Below are 14,253 nucleotides of genomic sequence, written 5' to 3'. Positions count from 1 at the left end.
CCATAGTTTCCATAGTTACTTTTTTATTACCTTAAAAATTTTATGTCATTGCTTATTTTATTCCTTCAAATTTTGAATGTAATTCTTGTTTTAGTTTGGATGTAATCCGCCTTGAACCGCAAGGTAATGGCGGAATAGAAATCACTAATGTAATGTAATAGGCCGCTTTATTGATCGTTCCTAGAATCTGATGATTCTCTTGCCTCCTACTTATTTGTGCCCGACCGCTTTTGTGAAGGGCTGGGTGAGGCTGAAATAAAACTCCCCAACGACCTTAGGTTAGGCAAACGTATGAAGCTCTGATAATCCAGGAGCAGCTGTTAATCTTGGCCCTGACTCACAAACCTTTATTTAGCTTTTCTGCTGCTTAGATGAATTGCAAAAATAGCTCCAAATATTAACTTGCAGCTTCTTAAAACATCTGCTGGCTTGCGGTGGAACTTCCCTGTTCTGTGACTGCTTTGCCACCTCAAGCAGGAAGAGCTTGTACCCATTCTATCTTTTCCTCAGAAACACAGGAGACAAAATTCAGCTGGCAGCAGTCAATATTTCTTTAAATCCTGGTCACAGCTGGCTAAATTATAATAATAATAATGATTTATTTCTTATATACCGCTATACCGTGAGGTTCAGAGCGGTTTACAGTAAAGATACAAAAAAGATGCAATAAAATAAAATAAATGAAGAAAAGTACTTGGAAGTTCCTTGACTGTCCCGAAGGCTCACAATCTAGCTAAAGTACTTAAGAAAAAAAAAGTAAATTATTAGATTATAAAGATAGAATAGATAAAACCAGAGATACAATACATAGGAATTATTTCTGGATACATTATATAGGAAATTATTTCAAGTTACATTACATAGAGAATTACATTATATAGGAAAATACTTGACATAGTAAATTGCATATCAATGGAAAATTAAATTAGACCCGGAAATTCACTGCTAGCCCCTTTCCAGCTACTGACACTTAACATCCAGGTACAAGGTGATCACCGAGGGACCTGGGTACTGCAGTTATTCAACACGGCTCCCAGAAAGTTACCTGGTTAATTAGGAGAGCTTTGCTGCTGTCATAAATTGACAAGATAGTCATCTGAGTACCATTACTGAATACTGGCAGTGCCCGGGCAACTCCCCCTCTATCCAGACTGTCCTAAAACGAACTGCTTAGGCCCAGATTTTATAACCAGTGCTGGAAGTTAGGCACCAAGATCGGCTTGCCTAGCTGGTCTAGGTGTGTAACTTAATTTTTCAAATTGGCTTATTCAGTCCTGGATTTCTTCCAGTCTGGGGAGTTATGGGACCTGCAGCATTGATTTCAATGGATAGACTCGTGGCCGACAAATACCGCGAACTGCTTTAGGGTGTAAGTTTAAAACCCGGACCGGCCAAAAAGTCTCCCTCTTGGAATGGATATCTTGGCAGCTCTGTAACCCTAAGTATGAGTTTATCCTTTATGTTGATCGTTTCTCCATTATTTGAACAGAAAAAAAAAAGTATAAAAGGAAGCAAATTGTTTAAGTAAAATAACTCATAGAAATATTGCATTAAAACGCTCTGTGAACTGGACATCCATAACCAGATTTTTGCCAATCAAGCGGGGCTTCATTTTTCCTGCAGCATATTCCTTCTTGATAGTCATTGGAATAGGGCTGATACCAGTTTGAATCATGCCATGGTAATGCCACTTAATTTTTTTAAAATTCAGATATTGCCTAGAGTCTTATGCCACCGCTCTTGCAGGCTTTGTTCTCGTACAGCGAGGATGACATTATGCTTCACCGTTCAGTGAGCATTTGACTAGTGTGAAAGACTGCAGAAAATCATCACGATCTGTCTTGCCTGATAAATATAATTTCTTTGTTACCTAGAAAACATAAATACCTAAGAACCTGCATTGGCTGAGCACGACAGTCTTGGAGTTGATTGAACTTTTTCCCTGTGATACTAGACAAACTGAAAGACACAGGCATGCATTAGCAATTAGACGGTGACGGCTTCGTTTCTGTACAGCATTGGATCGCACACTAGCCTCCCGGAGGTCAGGAAAAGGAGACAAGGCTTTTTGGGGGCCAGGCCTGGAGGCAGAATGGGGTAGGTTGGAGATGGAATAAGGAGGGGCTGGGGACAGACCAGGGCAGGGCCATGTGTCCGGGTTTCTCCGAGTAAAATATGGTACGCCTACTCTTGGTGAGACCTCGGACAGAATGGAGGAGGTCCAGAGAAGAGCTATCAGAATTTGTAGGGTGTAAGGGAATGTACAAGAGCGTAGGAACTAACTCTCAGCCACCCCAATATGGAGCAAGCTCCTTCATTGTTTGCAGAAAGGGGTAACTCGTGTTGTGTTGAGCACTTGGGCCCTGATTCTATACGGTCCACCTAGGTGCCGATATAGATGCCGATTCTATAAAACGTAAGCACCCGTCAAAGAATCAAGCTTAGCATCGCCCAAGGTGAAGCTCAGCAACCTAACCTTCATGCCAAGGTTTTCTTCAGCTAAAGCTAGGCACCAATAACATAGCCTAACAGGCAGCTAACTCAAAAACACGCCCATGATCCGCCTCCCCCTAACCACATCCACTTTTAGTGGAAGCACTTTGGGCTAGGCGCCTACTTTTTATGGAAGCAAGTTCTTCAAGTTAGGTTCCTAACTTTCAATTAAAGCCAACAGTAAGGAATTGAGTGGAAATATCAGCACTGATTAAGTCTATTAATCTATTGTTAGGCTCTGATATCAGCGTCTTATCTTTAGCTGGCCTTTATAGAATCAGGGCCTTAGAGTTAGGAGTCCAGGAATCACGCCTAACTTTAGGACACAATTGTGGAAATCTAGTTTATTTTTTTTTATTTATTCAATTTTCTATACCGTTCTCCCAGGGGAGCTCAGAACGGTTTACATGCATTTACTCAGGTCCTCAAGCAGTTTTCCCTCTCTGTCCTGGCGAACTCACTATCTATCTAACGTACCGGGAGCAATGGGGGGGGGGGATTAAGTGAGTTGCCCAGGGTCACAAGAAGCAGCGTGGGTTTGAACCCACAACCTCAGGGTGCTGAGGCTGTAGCCTTTAACCACTGCGCCACACTCTCCCCCTCAGATATGTTTCAAGAGAAGCATCTTCGATCAGGCGCATTAGCTTATTATGAAGTACCTAGGTGTGGGTGTTATATAATATTTCTTTTTCAAACAATATTGATCTGCTTACCATACCTGTGCGTGCAGCAGCTATTTAGAAATGAGGCTGGGGGAGTCTCAGCTAGCTGAGCAATGCGATTAGCCGAATGCTGGTAATTCATATCAAATTTAAAACAAGCTGCTTTTTTCAGTCATAAACATTTATGTTCATTATGAGATAAGATGTTAAAAAAACATATTCAGAGCTGGTTACTTGTTTTAAAAAAAAAAAAAAAGCTACTGTAGTAATGATTTCAAAGTGTGCTTCTTATAATCTTTCTCTAAACTCTCAAGGATCCTCTTTTGTGAAGGTTTTTTTTAAATTTTTTAAAATCTAATAACATTTGCATAATATTTTCAGTACGCTCGCCTCTATACAAGATAATTCCCATAGTAACACAGCCCCTGATTTCAGAACACCTTCCCTTTCAGCTGGAGTATTACAAGATTGAAGTGATTTGCACAAGACAGCGTTACCAGCTATCAGAAAATTTACTGACAATCAGTTTCAAAAAATATTTTCATGTCAGGACTTTGCCTGTGTCAGCTTTCAGCTTATACGCATTGAACTAAACTAAACCTTAAGCTTATATACTGCATCTTCTCCATAAATATAGAGCGCGACACAGTTTACAAAAGTTAAAAGGGAAGTACAGTGGGAGTTGGTGGTAGGGGGAAGCGGAAATTTACATTTTTGAAAATAGCCAAGTTTTCAGGTGTCTACGGAATAGTTGGAAAGAGCCCAGGTTGCGCAGCTGGGCAGGGAAATTATTCCAGAGCTTGTAGTTTTGAAGTGAAGAGATTTCCCTAGTTTTCCGATGTAGGTAACGCCTTTTAGTGAGGGGAAAGATAATTTGAGCTTTTGGATAGATCTGGTGAGGTCAGGTCTCGCAGCATTCCAAGACAGAGGAATTAAAGGGGGAAGAATGGCATGGAGGATCTTGAAAGTTAGGCAGGCACATTTAAAGTAGATCCTGGAAATTACTGGGAGCCAGTGGAGTTACAGCAAGAGCAGCAAAACAGGGTCAAATTTGCTCTTTGCAAAGATCAGCCTACTGTTAGCTGCAGTATTCTGGATCTGCTGAAGTCTTTGAAGACTTTTCTTGGTCAGACTTAAATAGAGTGAGTTGCAGTAGTCCAGCCTCGAAAGAATGATTGATTGAATAAGGACAGCAAAATGTTGTTGGTGGAAACACCTCTCTCTCAATCAATGAAAGTTGTGTGCTTAAGTTGAGAAACATGGTCAAAGACAGGCGAGTTCAGGGTTGAATTTGTGTTGGAGTCTTGGGCACAAATAAAGGAGTGGAGAACAAGGTAGGGAGAACAAGAGGGCACTCTCTAAAGTTGAAAGGGGATAGATTCCGTACAAACGTAAGGAAGTTCTTCTTCACCCAGAGAGTGGTAGAAAGCTGGAACGCCTTTCCAGAGGCTGTTATAGGGGAAAACACCCTCCAAGGATTCAAGACAAAGTTAGACAAGTTTCTGCTGAACAAGAACGTGCGCTGATAGGGCTAGTCTCAGTTAGGGTGCTGGTCTTAGACCAGATGGCCGCCGCGTGAGTGGACTGCTGGACATGATGGACCAGTGGTCTGACTCAGCAGTGGCAATTCTTATGTTCTTATGTTTTATTAACGTTCAGTTTTTGGAACAAACTTCCAAACTATATATGTCTTAAATTGTATTTTAAAGCTTTTAAGATTCTTTTAAAGACTTTTTTCAGTTAATCTTCAGCTCCAATTTTCCCCAAAATGATCATATTTATTGACTTCTTTTTGAATGATTGAATAGGTCTTTCCTGTATATTATGGAATTCCTTTCTTTTTGATGTATTTGTGTTAATTGTTAGCCACTGAGAACTGTTGTAAGCTTCAGCGGGATATCAAATTTTGGAGGTGGTAACACATGGTAGTACCGTGTGCTCACTGTAATGTGGAATCAATGCCCATTTTCGGTCCATAGCTCACCTACTTCCTGCCACAACACAAAATGCAGTTAATGCATGAATTAGTATGTGCTATCATGCCACAGTGGTAACAGTAACCACACATATGCAGTATCGGCACGGGTTAATATATGCATTGAGGGCCTGGTTCTATATAACACCCAAAATAAAAAGGAAAAAATTGAAAAACAATCAAAAAAATCAACGTAACATTCCATTCAAATATAAAAAAGAGTAAAACAAAATTGTCAACAAAGAAAACCCAGTCTGCAAGAAAAGAGCGGGGTCAGGCTTGGCAGAAAGCCTGGTGGAAAGAAGGAGTCTGAGCGATAAAGAGGTCCTCAGAGGAAAGTGAGTAACTGGAAGAGTCCTCACAGAGAGCATCTGAGGGACTGGAAACGTTTTTAGGGAGTGCGTCTGGGAGAAGACGACTGATTGACTGGGAGAGTCCTCAGGCAATGTGTCTGGAAGAAGGTGACTGAGCGAGTGGGAGGGCTCTCAGGAAGTATGAAGACTAAGTGACTGGGAGAGTTCTCAGGAAGTGGTGCCATTAGAGCTTGGAGTGACCAGAGAGTACTCAAGCTTGACAACCGGCTGTGATCGATGTAGTCCGAGGTCCTAGGCTGATGGGGACTGGCGAGTGACCAGCGGGGCTGGTGGCGATCAGCGGAGAGACTGGTAATGGAACCTGAAGCTGCCAGAAGATCCAGAAGGAAGCAGCCTGTAGAACCAGAGAGCATTGGCTAAAGATGACTGGCGAGTAACTGGCGGAGGGACCAGTGGGGCCAGTGGTGACCAGCGAAGACACTGGTAATATTACCAAAATCAGCCCAAAGACCTAGAGGGTCAATGAGGGTTGGAGAGGACCCGATGAAGAGTGAGGGACCCTGGACTGACAGTGACTGGTGAGTGACCGTCAGAGGGAACGGCAGGGCTGGTGGCGACCAACGGAGAGACTGGTACCAGAAGCTGCCTGAAAACCCAGAAGTCCAAGGGAGGGTTTGGAGAATGCATTGGCAACCAGGGAAGAGCTCAGAGGAGCCTGGTTGGGTTTTAGAAGTGTGTGAGCGAGACAGAAGACCAGAAGTGCCTGGAGGTGATGAAGTGATGGATGATGACCTCTCGGCCTGATCGCAAATATTCAGAATGCCCCTGACATGCCCATGTCCCTCCCATCTTAACATCTCCTATGCATTTGTATGAGAGAATGTAGGCATACTCCCAACCCCGATATTCAGCACTATTTAACTGGCTAGGAACGACTGGAGATAGCTGTTATCTCCACTGAATATTCACAATTAGCAACTTACTGCTAGCTGGCTATGTTGTGTGACTTTTAGCCATCAAGCTGCTAATACTCAGCACTGACTGGCTAAATTTAGTGGGCAAATTGGACTGCATAAATACAGGCTCATGATCCTTTATTTGAAATTCTAAAAACCGAAAAGCTCCACAAACTTCATAGGTGAAACATGGCCCCAAAGTCGCCTTAAAGAATTCACTCTATGCGTATATTGGTTCAGTTGTTCATCTTACCTCACACTGGTTTACATCTGAGGTGTCACTGGTAGCTGCTGTGATTCATATTTGTTGCCTGCTGCAGCCCTGCAGGTTTCTCTCTGTCATATCCAGCTCAGAAAGAAACAGGAAGTGATGTCAGTAAGGCAGGATATGGCATAGAGAAGCCTGCAGGCAATGAAAATGAATCTCTAGGGCCACTGGTGACACCTCATTCCAAAAACTCCAAAATTCTAAAATCTGAAAAGTCTCTGGTCCTGAGCATTTCGTGAACCTGTAGCAGTCCTATCTTTGCCCACTATTAACTTAACCAGGCAGCACTGAATGTTTCCTTAGCGGTTAAGTTAGAGCTGACCAACAACCCCCCGGCATATTCAATGCCAGTCACTGGAAATGGCCCGGCATTGAATATTCAGGTTGTGTGCCAGCGCCATCTGAAAATTGCCCGGACTCTTTATAGAATAGGGGTATAGGTCTATTAGCATGCAATGGCAAATTAGTGCTAACACCAATTATTGGTAATTATCACCAATTAAGTACCAATTATTTCATTGTTTTGCCCACAACTGGCCCTATTCTGTAACTGTGCTTCTAAGTTTGGGTGCCATTTACACAGTGGCTTAGCGAGGGTGAGAAGCGCCCCTCCTCTGCCCCCCCCCCCACACTTTTTCCCTGATCCCCCCTGCCATGCGCATCCCCTTCCCTTCCCCCGTACCTCTCGTTGTTCGCTGCCACGAGTAACAACTTCAACGTGCTCCTCGTGACCCCAGCGGCTCTCTCTCTGATGTCACATGCTATGCGCGGCACCAGGAAGTGATGTCAGCGGGCGAGCTGGAGGAGGCAGAGAAGAGGAGGGGTGCCGGAGCCCCCACCAACATGGATCCCGGGGCGGACTGCCCCCCTCACCCCTTCCCTTACTACGGCACTGCATTTGTGGAATTTGGGAGATTACGCATTCTATTGTGTGTATTTTGTGACTTGCCTAGAAGTACTTTGATAGGCTAGGACTAAATATTTTAATAAATATGAGAACAGAGACTTACCTACCCTGGAAGCCTGCATCACAGCATTCTCCTCTGAGATCTAAGGGAACAGCACAGAAAAAAAAAATTGATTAGAACGAGTTTGGATAACGCGAAGTAACTCTTGATTAAAAAGTAATGGTAACTACAAAGGAGTCAAGGGAGCTTTTGCATTCATCTAATTAATACTGGGGGAAGAAGAAAGCAATTTTAGCTTAATTATCTTTTGTTTCTCTGCTTTCTAGCGAAGCTCTAATTCTAGGATAAAAGACTATAGTTTGGTAGCACTTTTTTAAAAAAAGAGAAATCATGGTATTTTCTTGTATCAATGTTTGTCCTTGATGACCTTGCCACAGGCAGGATTTTGACATTTTCCTTCACCTGAGACTACTGGAGAACAGGGAAGATCGCAAGTAAGAAATGATTTAAAAACTAAGGAACGGGTTCCTTATTAGATGGTGTCGTGATCCCTGCAGGGCTTTTTCAGAAATGAAATTTGAAGGATTTGCATTTTTTTACAAAAAATCATTATTCAGATTGTTCTGATTCAAAAGTCCTCCTTTAGGAAGAGCAGAGCCATAAATTTACCTTTCAAGAAAGAGAATTTGATTTTCCACCTGTGAAATGTGATGATAGAAATCAGTGAATATGAAGTCACTTGTGACAAATGTTTCATCTGAGCTGGACAGGACGCTGCTGACACCTTTCTCCCTACTAGTTTAGACTTTGAAAGGACAACTCTTAAATCCAAGTACTCACATTTACATGTGTCTTCTGCACATACATGTTTAAGTATGTTTATAGTTTATTAAAATGTAACAAATTACCTTTCTAAGGGCCAAGGAAAGGAACTCCATTGGTTAAAAGAAAGAAGAACCAAAGAAAAAGAGGCAGGAAAGAGTAAAAAAATATAGGGAAGCAGGTCACGAAAACTAGTGCACCCCCAGTGCACCAGCCAGCTCCAGCCGAACTGCCTAGACCTTTTCAAATAAGTAGGTCTTAAAGCGAACCTTGAATTCTGGACCCATCTGCTCAAGGTGAAAACTGAATGGAAGAGAATTCCAAAGGGATGGGGCGAGCCAGAAAAAGGCACATGTCCTGGTGAACTCATAGTGACCCTCGTTTAATGGGGGGTTGCGAAGACGTTATCATTCAGAGAGTGCAGAGACTGAGCAGAAGTATATGGGATAATAAGGGAGGACAAATATGAAAGAGTGAGTAAAGTATCTTGTGAGTGAGGGTAAGTGCTTTATACTAAGTGCATTATGTGCTGGAGAGCCAATGATATGGAATAAGTAGAGGGGTTGTAAAGTCAAATCTAGAGGCGTGAGGAAGATTAGAGAGGGCAGGTTCTGAAGTGTTTGAAGGCAATGGATTGAGGGTATAGGGAGACCTGCATAGATACATAGAAACATAGAAAAATGACGGCAGAAAAGGGCTATAGCCCACCAAGTTTGCCCATAGCAAAATACCCGCCCCCCTGACTTTACTCCTCTAGAGATCCCACGTGAATATCCCATTTTCTCTTAAAATCTGATACGCTGCTGGCCTCAATCACCTGCAGTGGGAGTTCGTTCCAATGATCCACCACTCTTTTGGTGAAGAAGTACTTTCTGGAGTCGCTATGAAACTACCCTCCTCTGGTTTTCAGCGGATGCCCTCTGGTGGTCAAGGGTCCTATGAGACAGAAGATACCATCTTCCGACTCGGTACGGCCCGTGATGTACTTAAATGTTTCAATCATGTCTCCCCTCCTCTTCGTTCCTCAAGTGAGTACAGCTGCAATTTATTCAGCCTTTCTTCATACGTGAGATCCTTGAGCCCCAAGACAATCCTGGTGGCCATTCGCTGAACCGACTCAATTCTCAGCACATCCTTCCAGTAGTGTGGTCTCCAGAATTGAACACAATACTCCAAATGAGGTCTCACCATGGATCTGTAGCGACCTCAGGTCTCCTGCAGACAAAACCTCTACGGATACAACCCATCATTTGCCTTGCCCTGGAGGAAGCATTCTTCACTTGATTGGCAGCCTTCATGTCATCACTAATGAACACCTAGGTCTCACCATTTAATACATACGTTCTGCGCGGGTTCTTCTTACCCAGGTGCATTACCTTACACTTTCTAGATAGTGTTGCAATAGTCCAGACAGGAAGTCAAAAGTACATAGAGAATGGTCATTTGAGAGGAGATACTTGAACTCAATGAGGCAAGCAAAACCAAGACAAATACATGCATTTGCTTGTACATGCGCTCACATAAGCACACAAATGTGAATATGACACCTAAACGCTATTTTGCAAATACCTGCTTAATTTGGTACACCAATAAATCCGTGCAGGGCAATTGCACTCTGACAAATGCGCCCCGACAATTGCACGCACGACAATTGTGGCCTCTCAAGGATATCTGGAAGACCCTGATTTGCTCAAACTCCTCAGGCTCCTCCCAAGAGACGGGGCCTGAGAAGTCTGAGCAAATCAGGGCCTTCCAGATATCTACTAAAAGGGGTCCCATAATCATGATGTAAACCTAACCCCAACACTAGACAGGATGTGAATCTTTTGAGTGTAGTGGCTTCCCCCCCTAAAAAAAAAGACTGTTACTTTGTAACCCTCAAAAAGACAAAATAGTATCCTTATCCATTTCTCACTCTTTTTGAAAATGACCAATTTTTTTTTTTTTTTGTAAGTTCTTGTTGTAATACACCTTGGATAATTCTTTTGTAATCCGCCTTGAACTGCAAGGTAATGGCGGAATAGAAATCCCTAATGTAATGTAATAATTGACAGATTACTGTAAGATCCAAGTGTCTCTGCACCACTTTGGAGTGCATACTTTTACTACTTCTGTAGATGGCATAAGAGTGAATGCCTAACTATTAGGCACTTTGGAACCCTTATACTAAGCAGCATTAAACAAAAGATATTTTAACCTGCAACTTGTTGTAAGGAAGCTCATGGAAATATTCCTGCTCCAAATTATGGGGTCCTTTTACCAAGGCGCGCTAAACACTCACGCGTCCATAGTATATAATGAACGCGTTAGCGTTTAGGGTGTGCTAATATTTATCGCACCCTAAAATGACTAGCGCGCCTTAGTAAAAGGACCCCTTTATCTCCAAAGGCTCTGCATTCCTTTTTTCGGAAGGTATCCTCAAACATATATCAGCGTTGTCCATATTGAATGCATACGATGTAGTGCCTTGCAAACCTTTTTTTAGCCGCAGCACACTAAACTCAGGGTCATGTCTAGAGGGCCTTCAAGCATGTGTGTGATGTCATCACCTCGACGTCCCCGCATGCTCGGAGGCCCTCCGGACGCAATCTCGAGCGCAGGGGCCTTCCGAAACTCGGACAAACTGCGGGGTATTGGAAATTCCTCCATCTGTTAACCCTAAAATTCCGGTGTGCCAGGGGAGAGGAGCCAGCACCGGTGCCGGCAATGACGGATGCCTACCTCTAGTGGCACACCCAGAATCTCGCCATAGCACACTATTGCACCACAGCACATAGTTTGCATGCACCGGCATAAAGTCTAACGTCCTCATACACTGGACAGTTCACCGTGTTCTATGTTGTAGTAGCAGGTGTTTATTTATTGTTCGCTTTACACAGAGCGAAGCCCAAGCAAACGTACATAATAAAATATAGAAACATAAAATCAACTTTTATGAAAAACTACTCCACTGGAATAGTTGCTCTGGCATAGCCCAGAGAATCAAACGTTAATGGAGGAAAAAGCTTCAGACATGAAGAGAGCAATCACAATAGCTCTCTACTCCTTATACAACACTGGCTCTTGTTTGGTCATATCGCCCTCGTTCTCCACAGCGTTCTGGAGGTATTTTTTGAACCAGTGATGTCTAAGGAGTAGAGAGTTCTTGTGAATGCTTTCTTCATGTCTGAGGCTTTTTCCTAGGGTTACCAGATTTTCCGTTTGGAAAATCTGGACCCCCAGACCCATCTCCAGGCCTGCCCAGTTCCACCCATCCCTTCCCATCAAGCCCCCCCCCCCAAGTCCTGCCCCAACACCCCTCCCTCTACCTGCTCTCATTGGGCATGAGGGCATCCGCAATTTGATAGAAGCGTTTCAAAACCTGGACAAAGTGCCGGGTTTTGAAAAGCCGTCCAGTTCCCCGGACTTCTGGTAACCCTACTTTTTCCTCCATTAAAGTTTGCTTTTCTGGGCTATGCCAGAGCAGCTAATCAGGTGGAGTGGTTTTTCCATAAAAGTTGAGTTGTCTTCCTCCATTCCTTTTGTTGAAAATTATTCAAACATAAAATCATACATAAAAACGAACTCATAAGCTAACAAATATAGCACAAGCGCATTTGACTGCAACCATAACCATTATTCAGAGATATCGCCATCTCTGCCCTAAAAAAAGGTTACACCTCCATCATCCATACTTCATTTTACAAAAAAAGGTGACGTTTTAGCAATCTTTTGAATTCCTTCAGATTCCCTTGTTGGGGAAGCCTGTTCCATTTTTGCTCCTCGTTCCAATCTCTAACCTTTCTTTATGTTTGTATTTATATGACAAAATGCTAATAAAACTGAACTTAAAAAAAAAAACAACTTTGTCCAATATCCCTATTCAGAATGTTTTGTAAATGTAAAATTACATTGTTGTGCAAGGACCTTCTAGCTTGTACAGATCTATCATAAGTACATTTAGTCATCAGCAGGATTCTATCCTAGCTGATGCATTTTCTAAAACTACAGTTTTCTATTTCCGAATGAGATTTTTTGAATTTGAACTTCTCCCCCTCACTTTCCAAATCAGCGATGCCCATCACTGAACCAAAGGCATAATTTTCTGTAATCTAGTAGGAAACTGTAGATTAACGGCACATTTCCCTCTTATAATTATTTGTTCTTACATACCCTCAAGGTCCAGATGGAAACAACTTTCCTAAACATGTCCCCAGTTTGACTTCTCTTCAGTGTTCACAAAATGGATTTCATAACTAGGAGACTGTTAAAGCATTTCCTCAGTTAAATTTCTAACCAAGAAGAGCTGCATGATTTGAGTTCCAAAAAAAAAAAAGCTGGTTACTCAACTGGGTATTTTTGTTCCAAATTAGGGACACACATACTGTACGCATAACACTTAAAATTGCCATTGTTAAAAATAGTTGATTCTGAATTCTTTGGGTTTATAAGAATTGTAATGAGTCAAAATGTTGTGTGATCGTGGCACCGAGGTACTCCCCTCTTCAAATCCAGCACCCAAAAAGAGGGAGAAAAAGCCTTAGACTAATGTAGCATTATAGAACCAAAAGGTACAAATCAAAACTGCTTTTGATACTTTCACTGGCCAAAAATCTCCCTCACAGAACAGCTTAGGTTTAGAAAAGGGCAAAGTCACCCGGAGGCACGTTCAAGGACTTAGCTGACAAAAGACGACTTGAGCTCCAACGCTGTCATGCCTTCTCCAATCTTCCCAACAAGCGACCTTGTTTCACCAATGTTTGGCTCATCAGGGGAACAAGCAATACAGTCTTGAAAAGTGCAGCCACGCTGATTCCAAGCTTCCATTGAGCAGGCCATCCATTCCTGCTTGTGGTTATGCTGGAGCATGCATATAGACACTGGTATGAAGAATTTCATTAAAACATAACCTCAAACTCATTTTTGGTTTTTTTTCCCAACATTTCAATGGGAAACCAAATCTGATTCTTCTGGGACAAGCCTGACTTATCTATATCATTGAAGAATTAAAAGTGAACAGAAAAACAAGAAGGTCAACTTTCAACTGGTGAAATCCAGGAGAACCCCTCCATATGCCCCTGCTGAGCCTTCTGCCTCAGGAGCAGTATTAGATGTCCTTCAAGCTTCAGAGCCTCTCTCCGCTGTGCTATCAATGTTCCAGGGCAATCGGACTGACTACTGCCCTCTTCCAAAGCCATCTCCTTGGATTCTCACCCTTAACAACATATCAGAATATAAGATTGCCACACTGGATCACAGCACAAGTCACTATAGACCAGCATCCTCTTTGCGGATGATACCAAAATCTGAAATAGAGTAAACCTCCAGGATGGTGTGAATAACATGAAGAATGACCTGGCAAAGCTTGAAGAATGGTCTGAAATTTGGCAGCTAAAATTTAATGCTAAGAAATGCAAGGTCATGCATTTGGGCTGCAAAAACCTAAGGGAAAGTTACAGATTAGGGAGTGAAGAGCTTATGTGCACAACAGAAGAGCAAGACTTGGGTGTGATTGTATGTGATGATCTTAAGGTGGCCAAACAGGTTGAAAAGGTGACGGCGAAAGCTAGAAGGAAAAGGTTGCATAGGGAGAGGTATGGTCAGTAGGAAAAAGGAGGTATTGATGCCCCTCTATAAGACTCTGGTGAGACCTCATTTAGAATATTGTATGCAATTCTGGAGGCCGCACCTTCAAAAAGATATAAAAAGGATGGAAGCATCTTCATCATAAGGCATATAGGGATAGACTTACTTTGGAGGAAAGGCGAGAGAGGGGAGATATGATAGAGACATTTAAATACCAACATGATGTAAATGCGCATGAGTCGAGTCTTTCATTTGAAAGGAAACTCTGGAATGAAAGGGCATAGGATGAA

At 42.6% G+C, this 14,253-nt stretch overlaps 1 long non-coding RNA gene across 1 annotated transcript in view; it reads right to left on the bottom strand.

The window, feature by feature from the left end:
- Positions 1 to 14,253, bottom strand: part of LOC117351456 — a 139,318-nt gene that overhangs the window by 55,280 nt on the left and 69,785 nt on the right. The window contains exon 2 of the long non-coding RNA XR_004537418.1: positions 7,679 to 7,718. This is a non-coding gene — a long non-coding RNA (uncharacterized LOC117351456). The remainder of the gene's footprint in view (positions 1 to 7,678; positions 7,719 to 14,253) is intronic.

The sequence above is a fragment of the Geotrypetes seraphini genome, chromosome 17, assembly GCF_902459505.1.
Source record: "Geotrypetes seraphini chromosome 17, aGeoSer1.1, whole genome shotgun sequence".
NCBI classification, from domain to species: domain Eukaryota; kingdom Metazoa; phylum Chordata; class Amphibia; order Gymnophiona; family Dermophiidae; genus Geotrypetes; species Geotrypetes seraphini.
The sequence above is the reverse complement of the archived record's forward strand: the minus strand, read 5'-3'. Positions and strand labels throughout refer to the sequence as shown.